The sequence below is a fragment of the Phacochoerus africanus genome, chromosome 1, assembly GCF_016906955.1.
Source record: "Phacochoerus africanus isolate WHEZ1 chromosome 1, ROS_Pafr_v1, whole genome shotgun sequence".
NCBI lineage: Eukaryota > Metazoa > Chordata > Mammalia > Artiodactyla > Suidae > Phacochoerus > Phacochoerus africanus.
Window position 1 is genome coordinate 26,260,039 of NC_062544.1, and position 19,927 is coordinate 26,279,965.

The 19,927-nt window shown below is 49.5% G+C and overlaps 1 protein-coding gene across 1 annotated transcript in view; it reads left to right on the forward strand.

The window, feature by feature from the left end:
* The first annotated feature begins 257 nt into the window (after window positions 1–257).
* KCNIP1 (potassium voltage-gated channel interacting protein 1) overlaps window positions 258–19,927 on the forward strand; it is a 422,923-nt gene continuing 403,253 nt past the window's right edge. Inside the window, exon 1 of the mRNA XM_047785586.1 lies at window positions 258–493. The gene's annotated coding sequence lies outside the window, so the exon portion shown is untranslated. The remainder of the gene's footprint in view (window positions 494–19,927) is intronic.

The window sequence follows — 19,927 nt, forward strand, 5'->3', positions numbered from 1 at the left end:
GGTTGTCAGTCTGGTCCCGTTCAGAAGAGGACAGAGCCCTTTCTGTGAGGCAGGCTTTGGTGTGCTCTCCCCACAGGGGAGCTGCCCAGAAAGAGCAGCTGATCCGGGACAGACGATGGCGAAAGGGGAAGCTGGTTGCTTCGGCCAGCAGCCTCTCTGCTTCCCCAGTCCTCGGTAATTGCCCAACACTCAGGAGTTTCACATCTCCTGTCTCTGGCTAGAGGCCTCCAGAAGTTCTAGGGGCAGGGCCAGCTGGTCCCCAAAAGAGGATCAGAACATCAGAGAGACCACGGAGGCCCTGGACAGGCCAGCTCACTTGGTCCAGCCCCAGGCCCCACACCTGTAAAAAGGGCCGTGATGACAGCGGTCTCAGCAAACAGCCCGAGGCCGAGGAGCTGGTGCGGCGAGGAGGGCCGGGGCCCATGCGCAGCCATCCTCCAGAGAGCATCAGTCTAGGCTGCAAGCTTGAAGCGGAGCAGAGAGTGGGGAGCAGGTAAGGCACAGGGATATGGAGCCGTGGCCTGGGGCAGGGCCGGGTGGGGGCTCCTCGCCCGTCTCTTTCTCCTCCCCAGCAAGCTGGGGAACTCGGAACACATGAGGGAGCAGATGGACAGGTTAGTGGAAACCTTGGCTGTGTCATTTCTAGCCCCAAGTTAGGAAGAGGGCAGACAGGCTGCACCCAGTAAGAGCCATGTCACGTGCATCCAGGGAGATGGGGGCTTGCGGGCTATGGATCTTAATGTGCATTCAGCGGGGTCTGTGGACAAGAAGGCAAATCTTGCAGGGAGTGACAGGTCAGATGTTTAGGTCTCAGAGACTAAGCGTGGCTGAGCAACCAGACCCGGGTGGGGCGAGGTTCCCCCCATATCCCCCCACCACTGTCCACACCTGAGGCCCTCTCTTTCCTGTGAACCCACAGAACAAATTAGATGAGATAACTGCCTTGTTTAATGGCTAATTTTAGAGGTGAGAAAAATATGCAGTTTACTAGGGGAGATTTGTGGGTTGCATCCTCTGGGGCTGGGGGAAGGAGTTGTCACTTAGGGACCAGGAGAGAATGGAAAGTAGGGACTTCGGAGGAGAGAACGTGTCGACCTTCTTAGCAGAGGCACCTGAGAAACTGGAAGGTGGAAGGGAGGACGTGCTTACTGGGCTTTGATTTGGACAGAGGGTGCGGGCTGGGGGAGAGAGACAAAGGTGACGGCAGGTGGCCCAGAGATGGTGGCGCCTTAGGCACCGCAAGCCATGGAGAGAATGCCCTCCAGCCTCACCTCCACCAGCTTGTTATGGCTCCGTGTATCACCCAAGGCTGAGGTGAATTGCTGCTGGAACTTTCCTTAGGGCCTGTGTAGGTTTGTCTAGAGTGGGAACAAGAGCTGCCACTGTCACCTTCTCAGGGAGGGGACCGTTTTCTGTCCGCTCTTAGAGGCTGGCAGTGGAAGCACCATGTGTGTGGAACCCTGCTGGGCGACAAAGGGCTCCACCCACACAGGAGGGTCCAGCTAGAGAGCCAGACAGGGGTCCTGCCCGTTGGACCGAGCAGGGCAGCTCCATGCACCTGGCAGCCATACACCAAGACACAGAATTCAGTGACCATACCTGGCAGTGAGTGTGCCAGGAGGGACGGGGCTGCCACCCAGCCATCCCCCATATGCGGGGGGGTGGGGGCCGGGCTTGGGCAAGCCCAGGGCAGCCCTTCGCCAGGCCGCACTGCACCCTGTGTCCTGACAGCCACCCCCGTCTGGACCCAGTCGCCACCTCCCCCATCCCAGGAAAGGCAGGAGGAAAGCAGGAACCAGCTGCCGCGTGTGAGGCAACGAGGAGCAAGATTTTCCACTTCCTCAGAGCTGACAATCTCATTCTTTTCAAAAAAATATCTCTTTTTTTCCCTCCTCTCTCTCTGGCACCTCTCTGGCTGAGGTGCCTCAGACGCTGGAAGGTGGGTGGGAGGAAGTGCTTATTTGGACCTCCTGTCAAGCCTCTCTTCCTCGGCGGCCTACTTTTCACTCAGGCAGCCTATCCCCAGGCAGCTCCGCTGCGGAGGGAAACTCCCCGGGGCCCGCAGGGATGGGTGGGCGGTGGCCAGAGGGCCAGAGGGGGGCATGCAGGCTTCTCAGCCTGAGAGAGGAGAAAAACACCTCCTCCTGCACCGCCCCCTCCTTCTCGGGCAGGTTGGGGAAGGGCAGTGGAGGAGGGGGAGATGTGGGCGCCAGCCCCACACCGAAGACCTTGGCCCAATCCAGCTGCACCCGCCAAGGTAGAGCTCGGGGCCCGGGGAGCCCATGCCCACCCCGAGGATGGAAGAAGAGCTGTGTGACCGAGTAGCCCAGCAGCCCCGCGTGCATCAAACCCGGTCTAGCTCTCAGCACATTTAATCCTCGCGAAGGACCTATGAGTAAGGAGATGGCAGTTTTATAGATGCCGAGAGACCAGCGTTCACGGGCCCAAGTTCCCATAGCTGGTCAGTATGGAGCGAGAATGCAAGCGCTGGGCCATGTGGATGTCCCTCCGCTCTACTTTGGTGACTTGTTCCTTCAGTCCTGGCAAGTCACTTAGCCCTTGCCTTTCAGGCTGGACGTGCCTGCCTCACCTGCGGTCTTGGTGCTTGCAGCCTCCACACTGTTCCTGGAGCCTCCTGATGTTGGCTGCATTATCTGCCTTGACAGTATCAATGCCCTGACCACCAGTTTATATCTGACCTTCCACATTTTGACCCAGATGGAGTGCATCTGCCAGTTCACTGTCCTGGGAGAAGTGCCTGCCTTTTCATTCTTTATACTTTGCTGTGCTTGAGTGTCGGAACTTCCCTGTGGACATGCTCTGGGAATAGACAGTGGGTCCCTTAGGAGGAGTGGGTTAGGGGGTTGGGGAAAAGACAGTGCCTATAGAAAATGTATAATTTGTTTATCCGACCTGCCATGAGACCTCAAGACCTTGGAGGAAAGAAAAGCTAGACGCTCGTATGTATAATATCAAGTGATCCTTATTACTGCTCTTTGTGAAAGGGCGATCGAGGAAAATATACCCATTTTACAGATTGCAGAGAAAGAACAAATGCTTGTCCAAGCCCTCACAGATCATCAGACATAGAATATGGGATTTGAAACCAAACCTGTTTGATGCGAAGACTCTTTCCACTGAGTATCATTTCCAAAGACAGAAATTTCACAAGGGGAATAACCAGTATCTACCTAGAACAGGTTGTGCCAACCGTATTTATTACACTGTGAGGGAAAGGATATTTTGTCCTTGAATTCTTCTAAAATGATGATCCTTGGTTTGTCTACATTTTTCTCCATTAAAAAAAAAAAGAAAGAAAAAAGAAATAGGGAGTTCCTATCATGGCTCAGCAGTAAGGAACCCAACTAGTATCCACAAGGACTCAGGTTCGATCCCTGGCCTCACTCAGTGGGTAAGGATCCAGTGCTGCCTTGAGCAGTGGTGTAGATCACAGACATGGCTTGGATCCTTTGTGGTGGCTGTGGCTGTGGCATAGGCCAGCAGCTGCCGCTCTGATTCAGCCCCTAGCCTGGGAACGTCCATGTGCCATGGGTGCGGCCCTAAAATGACCAACCAACCAAACAAACAAAACGGCTTAGCAGTACTAATGCTGGGTTGGTTAGTGGTGCAGGCTCACCGAACCCCCTGACTGTGCCCTGAGGTAAGGGGACACTCAGTTGGGGTGCCAGGCCCTGCTGGCTCAGGCTGAGTGGTCATGGGAGGGGAGTTGACAGAGAAGAAGAGAAAAGTAAGAGAAACAACCACCCTCATTCATTTCATCCTGGGGCCCTGAAGTCTGTGTTGCTTTGCTGTGGAGACCCCTCGAGTTATCTGGCGTCTTTGTGTTCAAGTCTGGTTCTTAAACCATCTTTTTGAATATGTGAGCGCCCTGTATCTGCGTAACAAATTACCCTGTTGCTCAGGTAGCACAAAGTTGGGTTTTGTCGCTTGCACCCTGTCTTAGTCCGGGCTGCTACGGCAAAATACTGCAGACTGGGAGCCTTAAAATGACAGATACTAACTTCTCATAGTTCTGGAGGCTGGAAGTCCAAGATCAAGGTGCCAGCATGGTGGTTTTCTGGTGAGGGCCCTCTTCCCAGCTCATAACCAGCGCCTTCTCACCATGTCCTGCTGCTGTGGTGGACGTGGCAAGGAAGCTCTCTGGGGTCTTTTACCAGGACATCAACTCCATTCACAAGGGCTCCACCCCATGCCTTTAGCCTCTTCTAAAAGCTCCACTTCTTCCATCATAGCAGGAGTTAGAATTTCAGCCTATCAACTCTGGGGGGACCCAAACCTTCAGACCATAGCACAACAAAGATCCTTAACTCTCCCAGGATACATACACCATTCTTCTTTAATATGCCCAAAAAACATCAAGGGGAGGAAAAAGCAGTGTCCTGGGATCAGAAAGCGCCTGAAGGGTCAAGAGACTGGGCAGATCCCAGGCTTAGATTCTAATCATGCACATGCCATCAGCTGGATGTCTGACCTTGAGTCATTTTTGAAGGACTCTTTAGGAGGCTAATGATACTTAGCATCCCTCTAGGAGATTCTGTGACAAATGAAGTGGCTCATAACCTTGTGCCTAAACCTTGTGTCTGGCGTATAAGAACAGATGTCACAGATTTATTTCCTTTCCCCAGAAAATTTCTAGAGCTTCTTTTCAGTTCTAACATTCTATGATGCTCTCAGTTACTGATTCATTTTCTGTCCATTTCTCTTTGGAGACAGAAACAAAAAAGACACAAATACAAGCAGACCTCAGAGATACAGCAGGTTCAGTTCCAGATCCCCATAATAAAGTGAATATTGCAGTAAAGAGAGTCACGTGAATTTTCTGGTTTCCCAGTGCATATGAAAGTTCTGTTTACACTATACTGTTGTCTGTTAGGTGTGTCATAGCATTATGTCTAAGCAACAGTGTACATACTTTAATTAAAAATACTTTATTGCTGGAGTTCCCATCAGGGCTCAGCGGTAATGAACCTGGCTAGTATGCATGAGGATGTGGGTTCCATCCCTGGCCTCGTTCAGTGGGTTAAGGATCCAGCATTGCCGTGAGCTGTGGTGTAGGTCACAGATGTGAATTGGATCCCATGTTGCTGTGGCTGTGGCATAAGCCAGCAGCTTTAGCTCTGATTCAACCCCTAGCCAGAGACCTGCCATATGCCAAGAGTGCAGCCCTAAAAAGACAAAAAAAAAAGAAAGAAAGAAAAGGAAAAAACTTTATTGCTGAAAAATGCAAACCATCATCTGAGCCTTCCGCAAATCCTATAGTAACATCAATGATCACAGATGATCATAGCAAAATAGAATAATAATGAAAAGCTTTGCAAAAGTATGAGAATTACCAAAATGTGATACAGAGACACAAAGTAAACATGATGTTGGCAAGAGGATGCCAGTAGACTTGCTTGACACAGGGTTGCCACAAACCTTCAATTCTTAAAAAAGCAATATCTGCAAAGCACAGTGAAACAAGATGTGCCTGTAACCTGATATCGAGGATTTATTTTGAAATGTGTCCCCAAGGATTTATTCACAGAGTAGCATCAAAGGGTGATCTGCTACATTATCGGCCAAGCTGGAATTTTTTTGCAAGTGGAAGGGGCACTATTAGTAATACACCAGGACGGCAGGCAAACTCCAGGGCCATCCCTGGCTATTGGGAACATACAGGCACCTAGTCCTAGAATTCTCGCCTGGTGGCACTGGTGCCCTGGTAAGTTTTCTTCCACGAGGTCTCACCTGCCCCGGTGAAGCAGAATTCTCTAGCTCTTGTTTGTTCTGGCAAACGTGGCTATTTGCATTTAGCAAGAAATCAGTATCCCATCTGCCATAGAGAGAAGCCCCACATCACACTCAGGTGGGCACATGTTAGAACATGTGGCCAGCTGTTTGATGGGCTGCCTCCGAGCAGTTGCCTTTTCCTGCCCTTACTAGAACTAGAGGGTTGGCTGGGCCTTTAAACCAGAGAGGTTCTACGGGGTTACAGCTCTATATTTAATGTGTGAAAAGTCAACAGAAGTGCCAGATTATCACAAGTAAGCTTAACTCCCCCCCACACACACCAACCCCTGCCACGCTTCCTTGTTATCTGTTACAGAGTTTCAATCCCTCTTGCAAGCATCTTGCAAACATCTTGCAAGCATCTTGCACTCCCAGACTGCCGGGTTATGATTTAGGAAGTCTCGCCAAGGCAGTTTTAAGGCCAGAATTCCTCTGAGCACGGGATCCTCTGACAGTAGGCTTGTGTTCCTGTTTTGGTGACTTCCTGTGTGAGCCTGGGAACTCAGAGGGACCCACATCTGTTCTGTAGCCCTGGTAGAATGATCCTTCTGGGCCAGCTTTTCTTCTCAAGTTTATGCCTCAAAAGCTTGAAATCACAAACAATCCTCTCTCTTTCTCTCTCTCTAAAGGCAGAACTTTTGGGGATCAAGACTCAGTCTCTGGGGAGTTCCCCTTGTGGCTCTGTGGGTTAAGTATCCGGCGTTGCCACAAGCTGAGGTGTAGGTCACAGATGCGGCTTGGATCCAGTGTTGCTATAGCGGTGGTGTAGGCCTCAGCTGCAGCTCCAGTGTCACCCCTGGTCCAGGAGCTTCCATATGCTGCAGGTGTGGACATAAAAGGTAAAAATGATTCAGACCCTAGAGTCAGAATAACATCTTTGAATCCTAATTTTGTTACACACCAGCTGTGTGACCTTGGGCAACTTACTTTAACTTCTCTGTGCCACAGTTTCCAGAAGGAGATGGGGAAAGCTAACTAATAGCATCAACCTCATTAAGTGATTGTGAGGATAGAGTGAAATAAAATTGCAAGCGCAGAGTGCAGCCCCTGGCACACCATCCATGGTGGGTTTGCTGGCATTGTTCACCATTGTGAACACATCTGACTCATTCATCCTTCCCTAGAGACCAGCAGTTAGTGCTGTCTCGCTGCGGGTTCCTGGGGTGCTTACAACACTGAGCTCTGCGTTCCCGTATCACGTATCGGTGAGGTCAGTTGCCTGCACTACTGTGTGATTTTTCTGATATAGTCAGACAGCAAAAGTGGTAAAGTTGAGATTTCCTAGAATCAAGAAGAGACACCGCAGCCTCAAAGGCTGTTGAGACCCGGGGGAGATGCACATGAGAGAAGCCAGCTTGGGAGGAAAAACAATGACCCAGTGCAATGGCAAACGGCAGCTTACTCGGGCATCAGTAAGGAAGATGATAAGGAGGGCTGGGGAGTAGGGCAAACCTGCAGCAGCTCAGTCCATGCGCGTTGTCGTTGCATTGTATGGGAGTCTTTTAACGTAAGAGTGGGGAACAGGGTTGCCAGATCTTTGTTTGAGAAAATCTAGAAAGCTAAATTTCATGTTACAAAAAAGGAAGAAGAAGGAGGAGAAGACGTGCCGTCTGCTGTGCTAGGCAGAATATATAATCGGCTAGCCTTAAAATAGGGAAATTATCCTGAAAATGTGCGAGGACCCAATGTCACCACAAGCATCCTTTCAAATGGAAGAGGGAGGCACAAGAGGAAAGTGGCAGTTGGGGAGGGGTGATTATAGGGAAAAGACACGGAGAGATAAAACCCAGTGTGTTTGGAGTTCAGGCATGTGACTGTCATTTTACCTTCTTCATGGAGTTCCTATGGGTTTTGAAAAAGAAGGAAGGGGACCACGGCCAAGGAAATGTGACTGGCTTCTAGCAGCTGGGAAAGCGAGGAGAAGGATTCTCTCCAGACCCTTCAGGAGGGAGCAATCCCCCAATTTCACGCAGCAAGACCTGTGTTGGATTTTCAACCTCCAGAACTGTAAGATAAGGAACATGTGTTGTTTTGAGTCACCAAATTTGTGGTAACTTGTTACAGTAGCAGTTGAAAACTAATACATCAACTAACTTGAAAAACAAACAAACAAACAAAAAACACGTGGGCCCCACATCTGCTGTCCTTTCCTACGAGCTACTTCTGATTTAGAGTCACTGCATGACACTGCATCTCTTCGCTGGAAGGACTTGTAGCCCTAATCATGGCCCAGAGGTGCCCACAATCACACCGCTGTGACTCACACAAGCGAAACTGGTTCTTAGAGGGGGACTCAACCATCTGGGCGTTGGAGGAAGGCAAACGGAGGTGAGCCAAGGTCGGTGGAGTCCCTCCTGGTGTGACGTTCACGTCACAGGCGCTGTGCCTTGTGGATGCACACCTGCACGTGGCTGCAAGGAGAGAGATAAATAGCAGTTTGAATGATGTGGGTCGCTTGGCCTGTGAATCTCTTCAAGCAAACAGATGCATGGCCCAAGGTGAGCACCAGAAGTCTGCCTGCAGTCTCTGTCTTCAGAACATGAATCCTGTCCAAGATAAGACTTCCTTCTAGACATAGGGTATGGGGAGGCGAGGAGCCTGTTCCCTGTTGCTGCTGTCAACTCAGCTGCCACTTCGCAGACTGATGTGCCTGTTTCTCAAGCCACTCACATTTTATTTTTTCTTTTCTTTCTTTTTTCCTTCCTTCCTTACCTTCTCTTTTTCTTTTCTTTTCTTTTTTTTTTTTTTTTTTGCATGTAATTTCTGAGACACCATGCAGTTTCCCCAGGGAGATCTGCACTCAGTGAGAACATGAGCAAGTACATCTTCATTCAGCACCGTCTATGCCACGGGTTCCCTCAGCCCTGCGTCTGCCTGGATTGCTCTACACTCAGAGGCTGCCCGTCAAGGCTGGGCAATGTCAGGAGTTGAACCTCTTGGAAAGGAAACCAGGGACTTGTAACTGTAGAGTAATAAAGTCCCCCAAAGTGGCTGCTTATGGGTGTCCTTTAGCGCTGGGTGCTCTCCTCCACACTGCCCGCATCCCTGGAAAATGACTCGGAATACCCTGACCTGGGGCAGAGTCTCTTCAGGGTGCCATAGTCCCCAGTCCTCCCCCTTAATCTTATACCATCACCCCTCACTCATTTACATTCCCTGCCAAGCGCCCCAAAGAGTTTGAGTTTGTGACAGTTCATCCTTATCCAGTTCCCACATTCAATTCAATCCACTTACTTATTCATTCAAGAAATATTTATCGAGCGCCTACTAGATGCCAAAAGGTTCAAGGTAAGGGGGATTCGCCAGAGAGCAAAGAACAAAGTCCTTAGGCTTATGGGGCTGTATGATGATAATAGTAACGGCGAGGTGGCGATGATGATGGTAATTAACAAGCATTGTGTAATTACTTCCCGCCAGGCTATGTTCCAAGCATACACACACCACACACACACACACACACAAACACACACACACACACACACACACATTTCATCCTCACCAGAGCCCTATATGGTATTTCACTCATTAGAAGGAAACTGAGGCACAGAAAAATTCCCTCCACATGTGGTAGATAAACATTAACAAAGGAACACATCAGGGGCTTTAGGGCTCTACTCTCCACTATGGTTGTCAGCAGCCATATGTAGCTATTTAAAGTCAAAGTCATGGAAGTGAAATAAAATTTCAGTTCCTTGACTACATACATTTCAAGTTCTCAACAGTCACACGTGGCCAGTGGCTACCATTTTGGACACAGAAGATTCCATCCTTGCCAAGCTCTTTGGGGTAGTGCTGGTCTAGAGTGTTGTAGCCAATCGTGGAAACTCCAGGGTTTGAATCTTCTCTGACACCAGTTGGGAGACCTTGAGCAAATGTCTTAAGCTCTCATAATCTCAGGTTATCAGTAAATGAAGTTAATGATACATTCTCAAGGAGTTTGGGGAAATGTGAATTAATTCTTGGATATTTAGAAGTGTGTAGCACATGGTAAACATCTGATCAATTACAGCTGTTATTATAAATATATAAAATGATGGGAGGGACTGATACGTGTTATGAAGACAAAGCAGGGTAAAGGGGCAGGAGGTGAGGGCTGCTTCCTTGGACTGGTGGTCAAGGAGGTCCTCCCGAGGAGGTGACGTCTGCATGAAGTCAGGAAGCCAGACGGGTAACCAGGAAAGACATCTAGGGCAAAGCCCCTGAGGTTGCGGCTTGCTTGGTGTGGTCCAGAAACAGCACCCTAGCAGAGAAGCCAGGAAAGGAGTGAGCCAGGGAGAGAGGAGAGGGAGCTGGGCTCGGGAGATACTGAAGGGCCATGGTGAGGACTTTGGCATTTGTTCTGAGTGTGGTAGGGGCGCCAGGTGGGTTCCGAGCAGGGAAGTGATGGAGTCCAACTTCCTTTTTAAAGAGTCACCTCTCCTCTGCGGTGGAGGGGGGATGGGAGAAGCAGTGGTAGAGGCAGAGAGGCCCTCAGGAGGCTGCCACCACCAGCAGGCCAGCTTGTGGCGTGGAAAGGAGTGGAGGTGAGAAGGTTTCGTATTCAGACCAGCCCTTCCCATCACTGTCCCCTCTGTCTGGAACCCTCTTTGTCCCAATGTCCTCCTGACTCGCTCCCTCACCTCCTTAGGTCTTGACTCTGAAGTCCCCCTTCAGAAGAAGCTCCTTGCCCCCTTTCCCCTACCCCTTTTCCCCCTTCATACTCATCTCCATCTCAGATACATGTTTTCTTGATTTTGTGTGCTGTGCGCAAAAAACACGAGGATGGGGATTTTTATCAGCTTTGCTCATTACTGAATCCCCAGCACATCAGCAGTGCCCAGCACAACCTGAGGGCTTGAAAAATACTTTTGATTCAATGAATCAGTGAATGAATGATAGAGAGCGGGAGGAGTGTAGGTGATAATTAAGAAAACCGAAGCCCATAGAAGGAATGTCACTTCCCTAAAGCCACAGTTGCGGTCAGAGCCCATGCTGGAACCCAGGTCTCCTGGCCCTGGTCCTGTCCTGTCTCTGCTTCTCGCCACTTCACGTGAAATTCCCCTTCATTCTTGGAGCTCTCAGTGAGCATTTTTCTCTTCGATCTTAGTTAACACTTTATTCTTGAACCAACAGTGTCTTGACTCCCTTTCTCCATAATGTGTTCTTCTGTTGAGCTGAACTTTCCTTTTTTTGTGCAAGCTTGGCCTCACTGCAATATCCAGATCATCGTCTACATTAAATGGAAGAAATGAAACAGGAAGCGATGATGCCCAAGCTGGCTTCTCTTCCAGGGCAGTCTGCACAGTAAGATGCAAAGATACTGCCCTGTGGCTGGCAGGGGGGCGGCGGGGGGTGGGGGGGGAGGCTGAACTGAGCTGAGCGTCCTCCCCAGACATGGGTGCTGCTGAGCAACCATGGAGGTCATACAGTTTTGCTCTGGTACTTGCCCAGGGATTGCCCCAAGAAATCTTACTCAATCTGCCCTCGAGAGCAAAGTCCTGACAGCTCGGGCTTCGCTTCCCTCTGTGTGGCAGCATAGAGGTTCTTAGAATTGGTCACTCCATTCTTCCTCTTCCTGCCTCCCCCTCCTGACCCGTGCAGGAGGTAATTCTTCAGCCCACTTGCTGGCAATTGGGAGCTCCTACTCCGTCCCACCTCTAGTGAAAAAAGCAAAATTCGCCTTTTTATTCTTTATCATCACAATAAAATTTAAAAGCCACCTTGCAGAATCCTTATTCTGTATCAGGCCCTTGGCAGCTCCACAAACCTTATACAGCCCATTGTACAAAACAAGACTCAGTGGATACCCACGAGTCCCTCTGGGGATGCGGGGGAGTTAGGCTCAGTCCAGGGGTTTGTATGTGTCTGATTCTGGGGCTTGTTTTCTTCCCCACCTCTCTGCCCTGACAGCAGTTTTTCGATCAAGCCTTACCATGCGGCAGGCCCTGTTCTAAGCACTAGGTGATGGTGATGAACGAGATAAGGTCCCTGGAAGACCAAGTGGGGGGAAACAAAGATCGAGAAGCGAAAAACCAAGGAGGTCATTTGCAATAGCGGTAATGGCCATGGGTACATGGAACCAAGCCCGTGTGAGAGAGCGGGCACCATAGATAGGGGCTTCTCAGTTGGGTAAGGTTCTTGTATGTGGATGGATGCCAAATACGGCAGGAAGGAAACTCTTCACCAGGAAGCGGGGGGCCCAGCTAGAGAGGGCCAGGGCTTGAGGCAGTTTCTCCAGAGGGTGAGGAGGTGCGTGGCTAAGCCTGGGGGAAGTCACAGGGTGCCATGTGTCTCTTTCCCATTAACCACTGGCCCTCATCTCCAGCCTTGTTTATTAAGTGGTGTATGCTGTTTTCTTCCCCTGCTATTTCAGTGTCAAACAGCTCTTCTCCTTCCTGGCCCCTCTCTTCTCTCTACGCCCGGTAGGGTCCTCTGTCAGATTTTTCTCCTGGCGCCAAAGGCGGAGGAATTACCTTAAAGCCACAATCACAAGGGAGAAAGCTGCAGGCGCAGCAGTTACCTCGAGCTCCCCCTGGTGGCCTTTCTCCAAGCTGCACTTCTCGTCTTCTCAGTCATTCCCTCAGAGGCTGGCTGCTTGCCTCCTCCCCACCGCTGTGCAGAGCCACACACAAGCTCCATTCAGATCCAGATCCAGATCTGGGTCAGGCCTGATGCCGGCTTTGAGTCTGGTTGTCCTCCCCCACACCTTCGGGCTTATCACGTCTCCTGGCTCTTCTTAGCTCTTGTCTCATCACCTGATAAGGGGTCTAGAACCTCACGACTAGACTCAGAACTCCCAGACCCGCTTACGCAGCAAGTGACTGCAGAATTACTTCAGATGACTTGAATGCAGATTGGGAACCTTACCTTGTCCCTTCTGTGAGAATACATAAAGGACCAGCTCCCTAATTCCCTCTCCTACCAATGCTGTGCACCGCCTCCTTGGGAACACTCCCTGGGCCTCCAGTCATGGGTTAAGGTCCCTCCTCTGTGCTTCCAGGGGGTGCTACACCTACCCCTCATATAGCGCCAACCCGGAGAGGCCATCTGACCACTCATCTCTCCCCCGAGAACGGGGTCTCCTTGAGGGCAGGTCAACACCGTACCTCTAGGAGCGACAGGGTTCCCCACACAGATGAGCCTTAGGAGGCCCAGCTGGGCAAGGATGAGGCTGCAGCAGCCCTACCGTCAGGACCCTGGGAAACCAGAGCACGTGTTCACTTTGCTTCTGTTTCTAACAGTCCAGGATGTGGGACTCCTTCAAGACCTGGTGCCTCTTGAGCTTCCTCTTGGTTTCTCCTAAAAGGTACAACCGAGGGATCCGTAGGCTCAGCCAGGATTGGTGGGTTGGAAACAAACACCTAAGTCGTGAGCCTCCTCTGATTGCATCTCCACCAGCCCCTGAGCCTCCCCTGGTTAGAATGTAGTGAACGCCTGGCACTGTCTAGGGTGCTGAGCTGATCAGAAGGCAGAAATCTGGGAGATAGCCAGGGGGCTGGGGGTGGAAACGGTGGCTTTTTATACTGGCAACACCCAAATCCCTTTGAGTTGTCTGCTACCCTCATATTTTATATTGTTGGAACAAAGTTAAGATTTTTTTTTCTTCCTACAAAGGTAGAACAGTCAGTAGAGAAACATTAATAAAATACAAACAAGAAATAAGAATAATAAAAATTAAACACTGAAAATGTATTATTTCCTTTTGAAAAAGGATCTTTTGCACTGTCGAAATGGCATCACACTCTTCTTACAATTCTTTATAATCTCTTTGCTTTTTAAAAATATCCAACATATTGTGAACAGCTTTCCGTAGAGTTGGATGTTGCCCTGGATCAGCTTTTTAAATGGCTAAAGACCATCCTATAGTATGCAGGTACTAGAATTTATCTCAAGGAGTTCCCACAGTGGCTCAGCAGTTAATGAACCCAGCTAGTATCTATGAGGATGCGGGTTCGATTCCTGACCTTGCTCAGTGGGTTAAGGATCCGGTGTTGCCGTGAGCTGTGGTGTAGGTTGCAGATGCAGCTTGGATCCCTCTTTACTCTGCTTGGGGTGTAGGCTGGCAGCTGTAGCTCTGATGCAACCCCTGGCCTGGGAACCTCCCTATGCCGTAGGTATGGCCCTCAAAAGACAAAAAAAAAAAAGAATTTACTTCAATAACTCCCTATGGTTGGGTATTTTGGTTCGTTCCAAATTCCACTGTTAACAGAAATGAACCTTCTTTTTTCCATGATTCTGTCTCTAGGATAAATTGCTAGACGTAGTCTTGTTGGGCCAAAGATAGGAACTTTGGTAATTTTACTGCATCTCCTCCCACTGCTCTCTACCAAGAACGCTTTAATTTTTCCGCCAGCCAGCAGCGTGCAAGGGTGTGTACTGTCATTTTGTGACATTTTCTCCTGCCAAGGCTGCCTTCAGTGTTCACTTAACCCATATTCACTGGGAGGGTGGATGGCAGGCTATGCAATTGGCGCCAGCACCCACCTGGGGAAAGTCCCAGAGAAGCCTCGATAATCCAGTTTATGCCAGAGATGGCTGGTGACGGTATCAGTACCACCCTTGGAACAATGATTTAAAATGCCCTGATGGTTCCGTCAAACAGCACAGAAGTGACTGGAGTTTGTGGTCACACAGACTTGGGTTTGAATCCTGACCTTGACGTGGGCAAGACGTTTCTGAACCTCAGTTTTCTCTGCCGTGAAATGGAATCATATCACATCCTGATGGGGTTTCTTGGCAATTACACATAAACAGGTGTGCAAACCCACAGCACAGAGAACCGAGTGAGCCAGCAGCACGCAGTAGCTAGAGCCGGTATTAAACAGGCACAATAGGAAGTTCCCTTGTGGTGCAGCAGGTTAAGCATCCGGTGTTGCCGCATGCAGCTGCGGCACAGGTCCCAACCGTGGCACAGGTTTGATCCCTGGCCCCGAAACTTCCACCTGCCTCAGCCAAACAAATAAATAACCAGGCACTGTAGTTTGAGCCCAACTTGTTTGTCTCGTGGAGGCTCTTCAGAGGTCTGTAAAACCAAGAATGACTTCCAACTGGCATAACAACCATTCTCGTGGGAAGAGAGGCCCCTATGAGTTCCTTTCCTTAAATATTTACTGTGTCCTGTATTTTGTAATTCAGTGTTTCTTAGCATGTCCTGTGACATTTTATTTGGCTTAACAGGCCCCATTTTCACAAAACCTGTCCTAGCAAGCTTTCCCCACGGCAAGGGAAAGTAAACTCGGGCTTGACCACCAGGTCAGAGACCCCGTGGAAGGGGAGCCTGGAGGAAATGCAGAGCCCTGGATCTCCCTGGGTCCCTCTGGCTCAGAGCTCCGGCTGGGGCCGGAGGTGGGGGGTGGGGGGTGGGGGGGTCTGTCTTATAGCTAGCTGGAGCCCAGACTGCAAACGGCCCTTAGAAATGCTAGAAACTAGGAGTTCCCGCCATGGCTCAGTGGTTAACGAATCCGACTAGGAACTATGAGGTTGTGGATTCAATCCCTGGCCTTGCTCAGTGGGTTAAGGATCCAGCGTTGCCCGTGAGCTGTGGTGTAGGTCGCAGATACAGCTTGGATCCGAGTTGCTGTGGCTGTGGCGTAGGCCGGCGGCTACAGCTCCAATTTGACCTCTAGCCTGGGGACCTCCATGTGCCATGGGAGCGGCCCAAAAATGGCAAAAAGACAAAAAAAAAAAAAAAAGAAAGAAATGCTAGAAACTAACTGTAAACTGGATATTTGGGGAGGTCTAGCAAAAAGGATGTCATTTTTATTCCTTGCAGAAAAGACACTGACTGAAGCATCATTTCTCCCCAGAAGGGGACATGGCCTAGGGTTTTTAAACAAGATTAACCCTTAGTTTTCTACCTTCTGCTCTGACCTTTTATTTTTTCTTTCCATTTTAGACCATCCTCTCAGGGGGTCTGAGGGGTGCCTTCTGGTTCACAGGGTTGGTCGGCCAGTATAGCCTGAGGTTCCTCTACCTTCCCTGAGGACATGGTCATTCTGGAAGGTGTGCTGCTTTCCATGGAAACATCCTTTAGCAATTTACATGCTGCCTGTGACATCGGGCCGCAGCACTAGCTCTCTCGGCACCATGTGTTAGACACAGCTTTGTTCCTAATTGGTGCTTGGCCTAGAAAAGAGGGAGATTTTAAAGTACAGTTCTGCAGCGGCCCTTTCAAGTCCTCCCAGGAAGATAACTGTTATTTCATTTTATTTTAAGTTAGAGTTCCTCTTCTTCCCTCTCCTTAAAGGTTTTCATCTATCTGCTCAGGCCATGGAATTAATTCCCTGGGTATCAGGCACTGGATACACATCACTTCAAATTCTCAACACCGTGGAAAGGTCAGGGTCAAGGTCGGTCACCGCTTTCTGCCATCCAGCATCAGCACCCTCTTCCAATTAGCACCATCCATGCACCCTGGGGGATGCGCCCCTCGGCGCAGCGCAGTCTCGGTGGAAGGATCGTGTGTTACAGGTATAATCAAAGCGGTTCATTTTCCCTCTCCCTTTCCTCTATGGACTTGGCCCATCGGACACTGTCCCAGGATTTTGAGATTTCAGCTGGTGATGCAAAGAGAAGCCTGGGTTCATCTGGAACATCTGGAGCACTATGAGTGGGTCACCTGGCCGTGTGGGTCCTGCAGCCCTGCGAGGTCCCTTGGCGGCTGCCTGCTTTCCAAGCCTGTTTTCATGCCCTTCAGTTCTTCGAACCTCTAGCCCCCAGAGCTGCTCAGCGCATGCCATTTGTCGTTTCATGTAGGGTCAGTTTCTGCTGCCTGTAATCACGAGTTTGGTCTGGTCTCTAGGGATTTGTGGTCCCCAGTTTACAGATCAGAAAGTTGAGCTCTGGACTGTGGCTCTTAAGCAAAAGCTCCCCTCCTAGAGAACTCACAGATCAAGAAGTATCCATCTAGGCTGGGCCAGGCTGGATCTGGAGGTTTGGGATCTAAAAAGAGAATGACTCTCTGGGTTGGTTTCCTCACTGAGGCACGCACACCAGTGTATCCCCGGCTTGTGCACTCAGTGTGGCCAAATCCAGGTCCGCACAGAATGGCAGCTCGGTTTTGTGCAGAGTGTCACTGGTGTGGCACACAGCGATTTGAGTTAGAACACAGATAAATACACGTGTTTAAGAAATGCTAGGGAGTTCCCGTTGTGGCACATCAGAAAACAAATCTGACTAGTATCCATGAGGTTGCATGTTCGATCCCTGGCCTTTCTCAGTGGGTTAAGGATCCAGCATTGCCGGGGGCTGTGGTATAGGTCACGGATGCGGCTTGGATCCCCCATTGCTGTGGCTGTGGTGTAGGCTGGCAGCTACAGCTCCGATTGGATCCCTAGCCCGGGAACCTCTATATGCCATGTGTGTGGCCCTCAAAAGCAAAAAAAAAAAAAAAAAACTAGGTATTGTGCACCTGCACCCACACAGATTACTATGAGTTGGAAAAATACATTTAGCTCATCTAATTCATGACTGCATGTGACAATGGTAAGAAAGACAAAAAGATTTTTTGGAGTTAAAAAATAATTGAATTAGGAGTTCCCACTGTGGCTCAGTGGGTTAAGGACTCAACGTAGTCTTCATGAGGATGTGGGTTCCATCCTGGGTCTCGCTCATTGGGTTAAGGATCCAGCATTGCCATGAGCTATGGCATAGGCCACAGATGTGGCTCAGATCCAGCATTGCAGCTCTGATTCGACCCCCAGCCTGGGAACTTCCACCTGCCGCAGATGTGGCCATGAAAAGAAAACTGAATTAAAATAAAATAATAATTGCATAGAAGTGACTGTGTAATCTTAGAGAAGGCCAAAACCATGGGGCTGAGATGGGAAGGTCTGAAATTTGAGACACTAGGGAATCTCAGGCCAGATTCTAGTCCTAGGTGGGTCAGCCTGAGGGAGGCGTCTTCTTGGTACCTCTTCTTCCATTGAGATGGATGATCTTGAAGCTGCCACTTGTTATTGGACACCCATTTTTTTAATCTCCAAGTGTCAGTAAAACAAAGCCTGAATGAGAGAGATAGGCATTCCTTATCCAGTGTCTAATGGGCAATGACAGAGGCAGGGGCCGGGGTGGGGGTGGGGGTGTTCTGAGTAATCAAAGGGAGGGTCTGGGAAGCCCTTGAACTGGAAAATCGAGAGTCCTGGCTGGTGTCAACCCAAGGGCACGGCGAAGCCTATCCTTCTGGGGTCAGAGAAGTTCAGATCCGAGCCACCTGCCACGTGCTCACCGTTTCCTTCCAACGTGCTCTAAAAACTTCTTATTACCCGTTTCTCAGGGGCCAGACGCTGTGCTGTGAGCTGGCACCCTGCAGTCCACCAGGACCCAGCGTCTGTCCTCCTGAGCGAGACCTTCGTGTATAACCCGCCCTTCATGGCTCACTGGTGTTGGTGCGATGGTTCTGGTGGGCGTAGGACCAAAGGGGCAGATGAGGACCAACCTTTCTGTGTGTCACGGGGGAGCGTGATGGTGGAGGTGGAGGAAGGCACGGGGGAGGCAGGGTTTAAGCCAAGCAGGTAGTTGCAGGCCTCCCCCCCGTCACTCATCTAACTGGGCTTTTGTCTCATTGGGTGTAAAACAGGAATAACAATATGCGCACAGATTAAACAAGACAATATGTTAAACTGGAAAGGGATACATAATATTCACGTGAATCTGTGCACCGCATGTTCTTCTTCTGTTCATGTACGATGGGCATTCAGGTTGTTTCCACCTCATGGCTAGTGGAAGTAGTACCAGAGTGAACATGGGGAGCAAATGACTGCACCTCAAAAAAAAGAAGCAAATCCTGCCAGTTGCTGCAACAAAGATGAACCTTGAGGACATTAGGCTGCATGAAGGAATCCTGTCACAGAGGACAGATGCTGCATTATTCCACTGAAGTGAGGTGTCTCGGGGAGTCACATCCTTCTTAGTACAAGCAGAAAGTAGGATGGTGGTTACCCGCGGCTGGGAAAGGCAGTAGGGACTTTCTGCTCAGTAAGTCTAGGGTTGTAGCCACGCAAGATTGGAAGGTTCCAGAGAACTGCTGTACAGCAAGGTGCATGTCTAGCTAACTCTGCCATACTCTTAAAATTTTTTTGAGGGAGGTCCCTTCATGGCTCAGCAGTTAACAAGCCCGACTAAGCATCTATGGGGATGCAGGTTCGATCCCTGGCCTCGCTCGGTGGGCTGGGGATCCAGCATTGCTGTGGGCTGTGGTGTAGGTTGCAGATGTGGATCCTGAGTTGCTGTGGCTGTGGTGTAGGCCGACAGCTACAGCTCCGATTTGACCCCCAGCCTGGGAACTTCCATGTGCCGTGGGTTTGATCCCAAAAAGAAAAAAAAAAAAATTTTTTTTTTGAGAGGGTAGATTTCATGTTACATTTTCTATCACAAGAAAAATTAAAGGTAAAGGGCTGAAGCAAACAATATTCAATACCATATATTCTTTTTACATTGGTAGAAAGTGTATAAAAACATGGGAGGGGGCTGCCTACCAGTCTGTGGCAAGCAGTTGTTTCTAGGAAGGGAGGGAGGGACATGAGATCGGGGTAGGAAGAACTTCAACGTATTTGTAAAGCTTTAATTCTTAAAACAAAAGGACCTGCAGCTAAGTTTAATTCTTAAAACAAGGGGATCTGAAGCTAAAATATGAATTTGTCAAAGTAGAGTGAGGAGTGCTCTGGGGTTTATCATCACTTAAGAAAAAAGAAAGAAAATCGTCAGTTCCCAATTGAAGGACACTCTACAAAGTACCTGGCCATCATCCCTCCAACTGTCAAGGTCATCACAAACAAGGGAAGTCTAAGAAGCTGTCACAGCCACGAGAAACCGAAGGAGACAGGGCAACAAAATGTCATGTGGTGTCTTGAATGGGATCTTGGAACAGCCAAAGGACATCAGGCAGAAACTAAATCTGCAATAATAGATCAGTATGAACTCATTAGTTGTGACCAGTGTACAGGGTTAATAAACAGAGGAAATTGGGTACAAGGGCCCTCTGCTCCATCTTCACGATTTTTCTCTAAATCTAACATGATTCTAAAATATAAAGCTTGTTTCAGTACACAACCGAGGTAGTAGATAATAGCTGGCGTGCACGGTGCAAAGCTTTCAACTCTGTTTGAGGTTATTTGTAATTTAAAAAAGTAACGTGTGGGCATGTTGTTTCAAACTG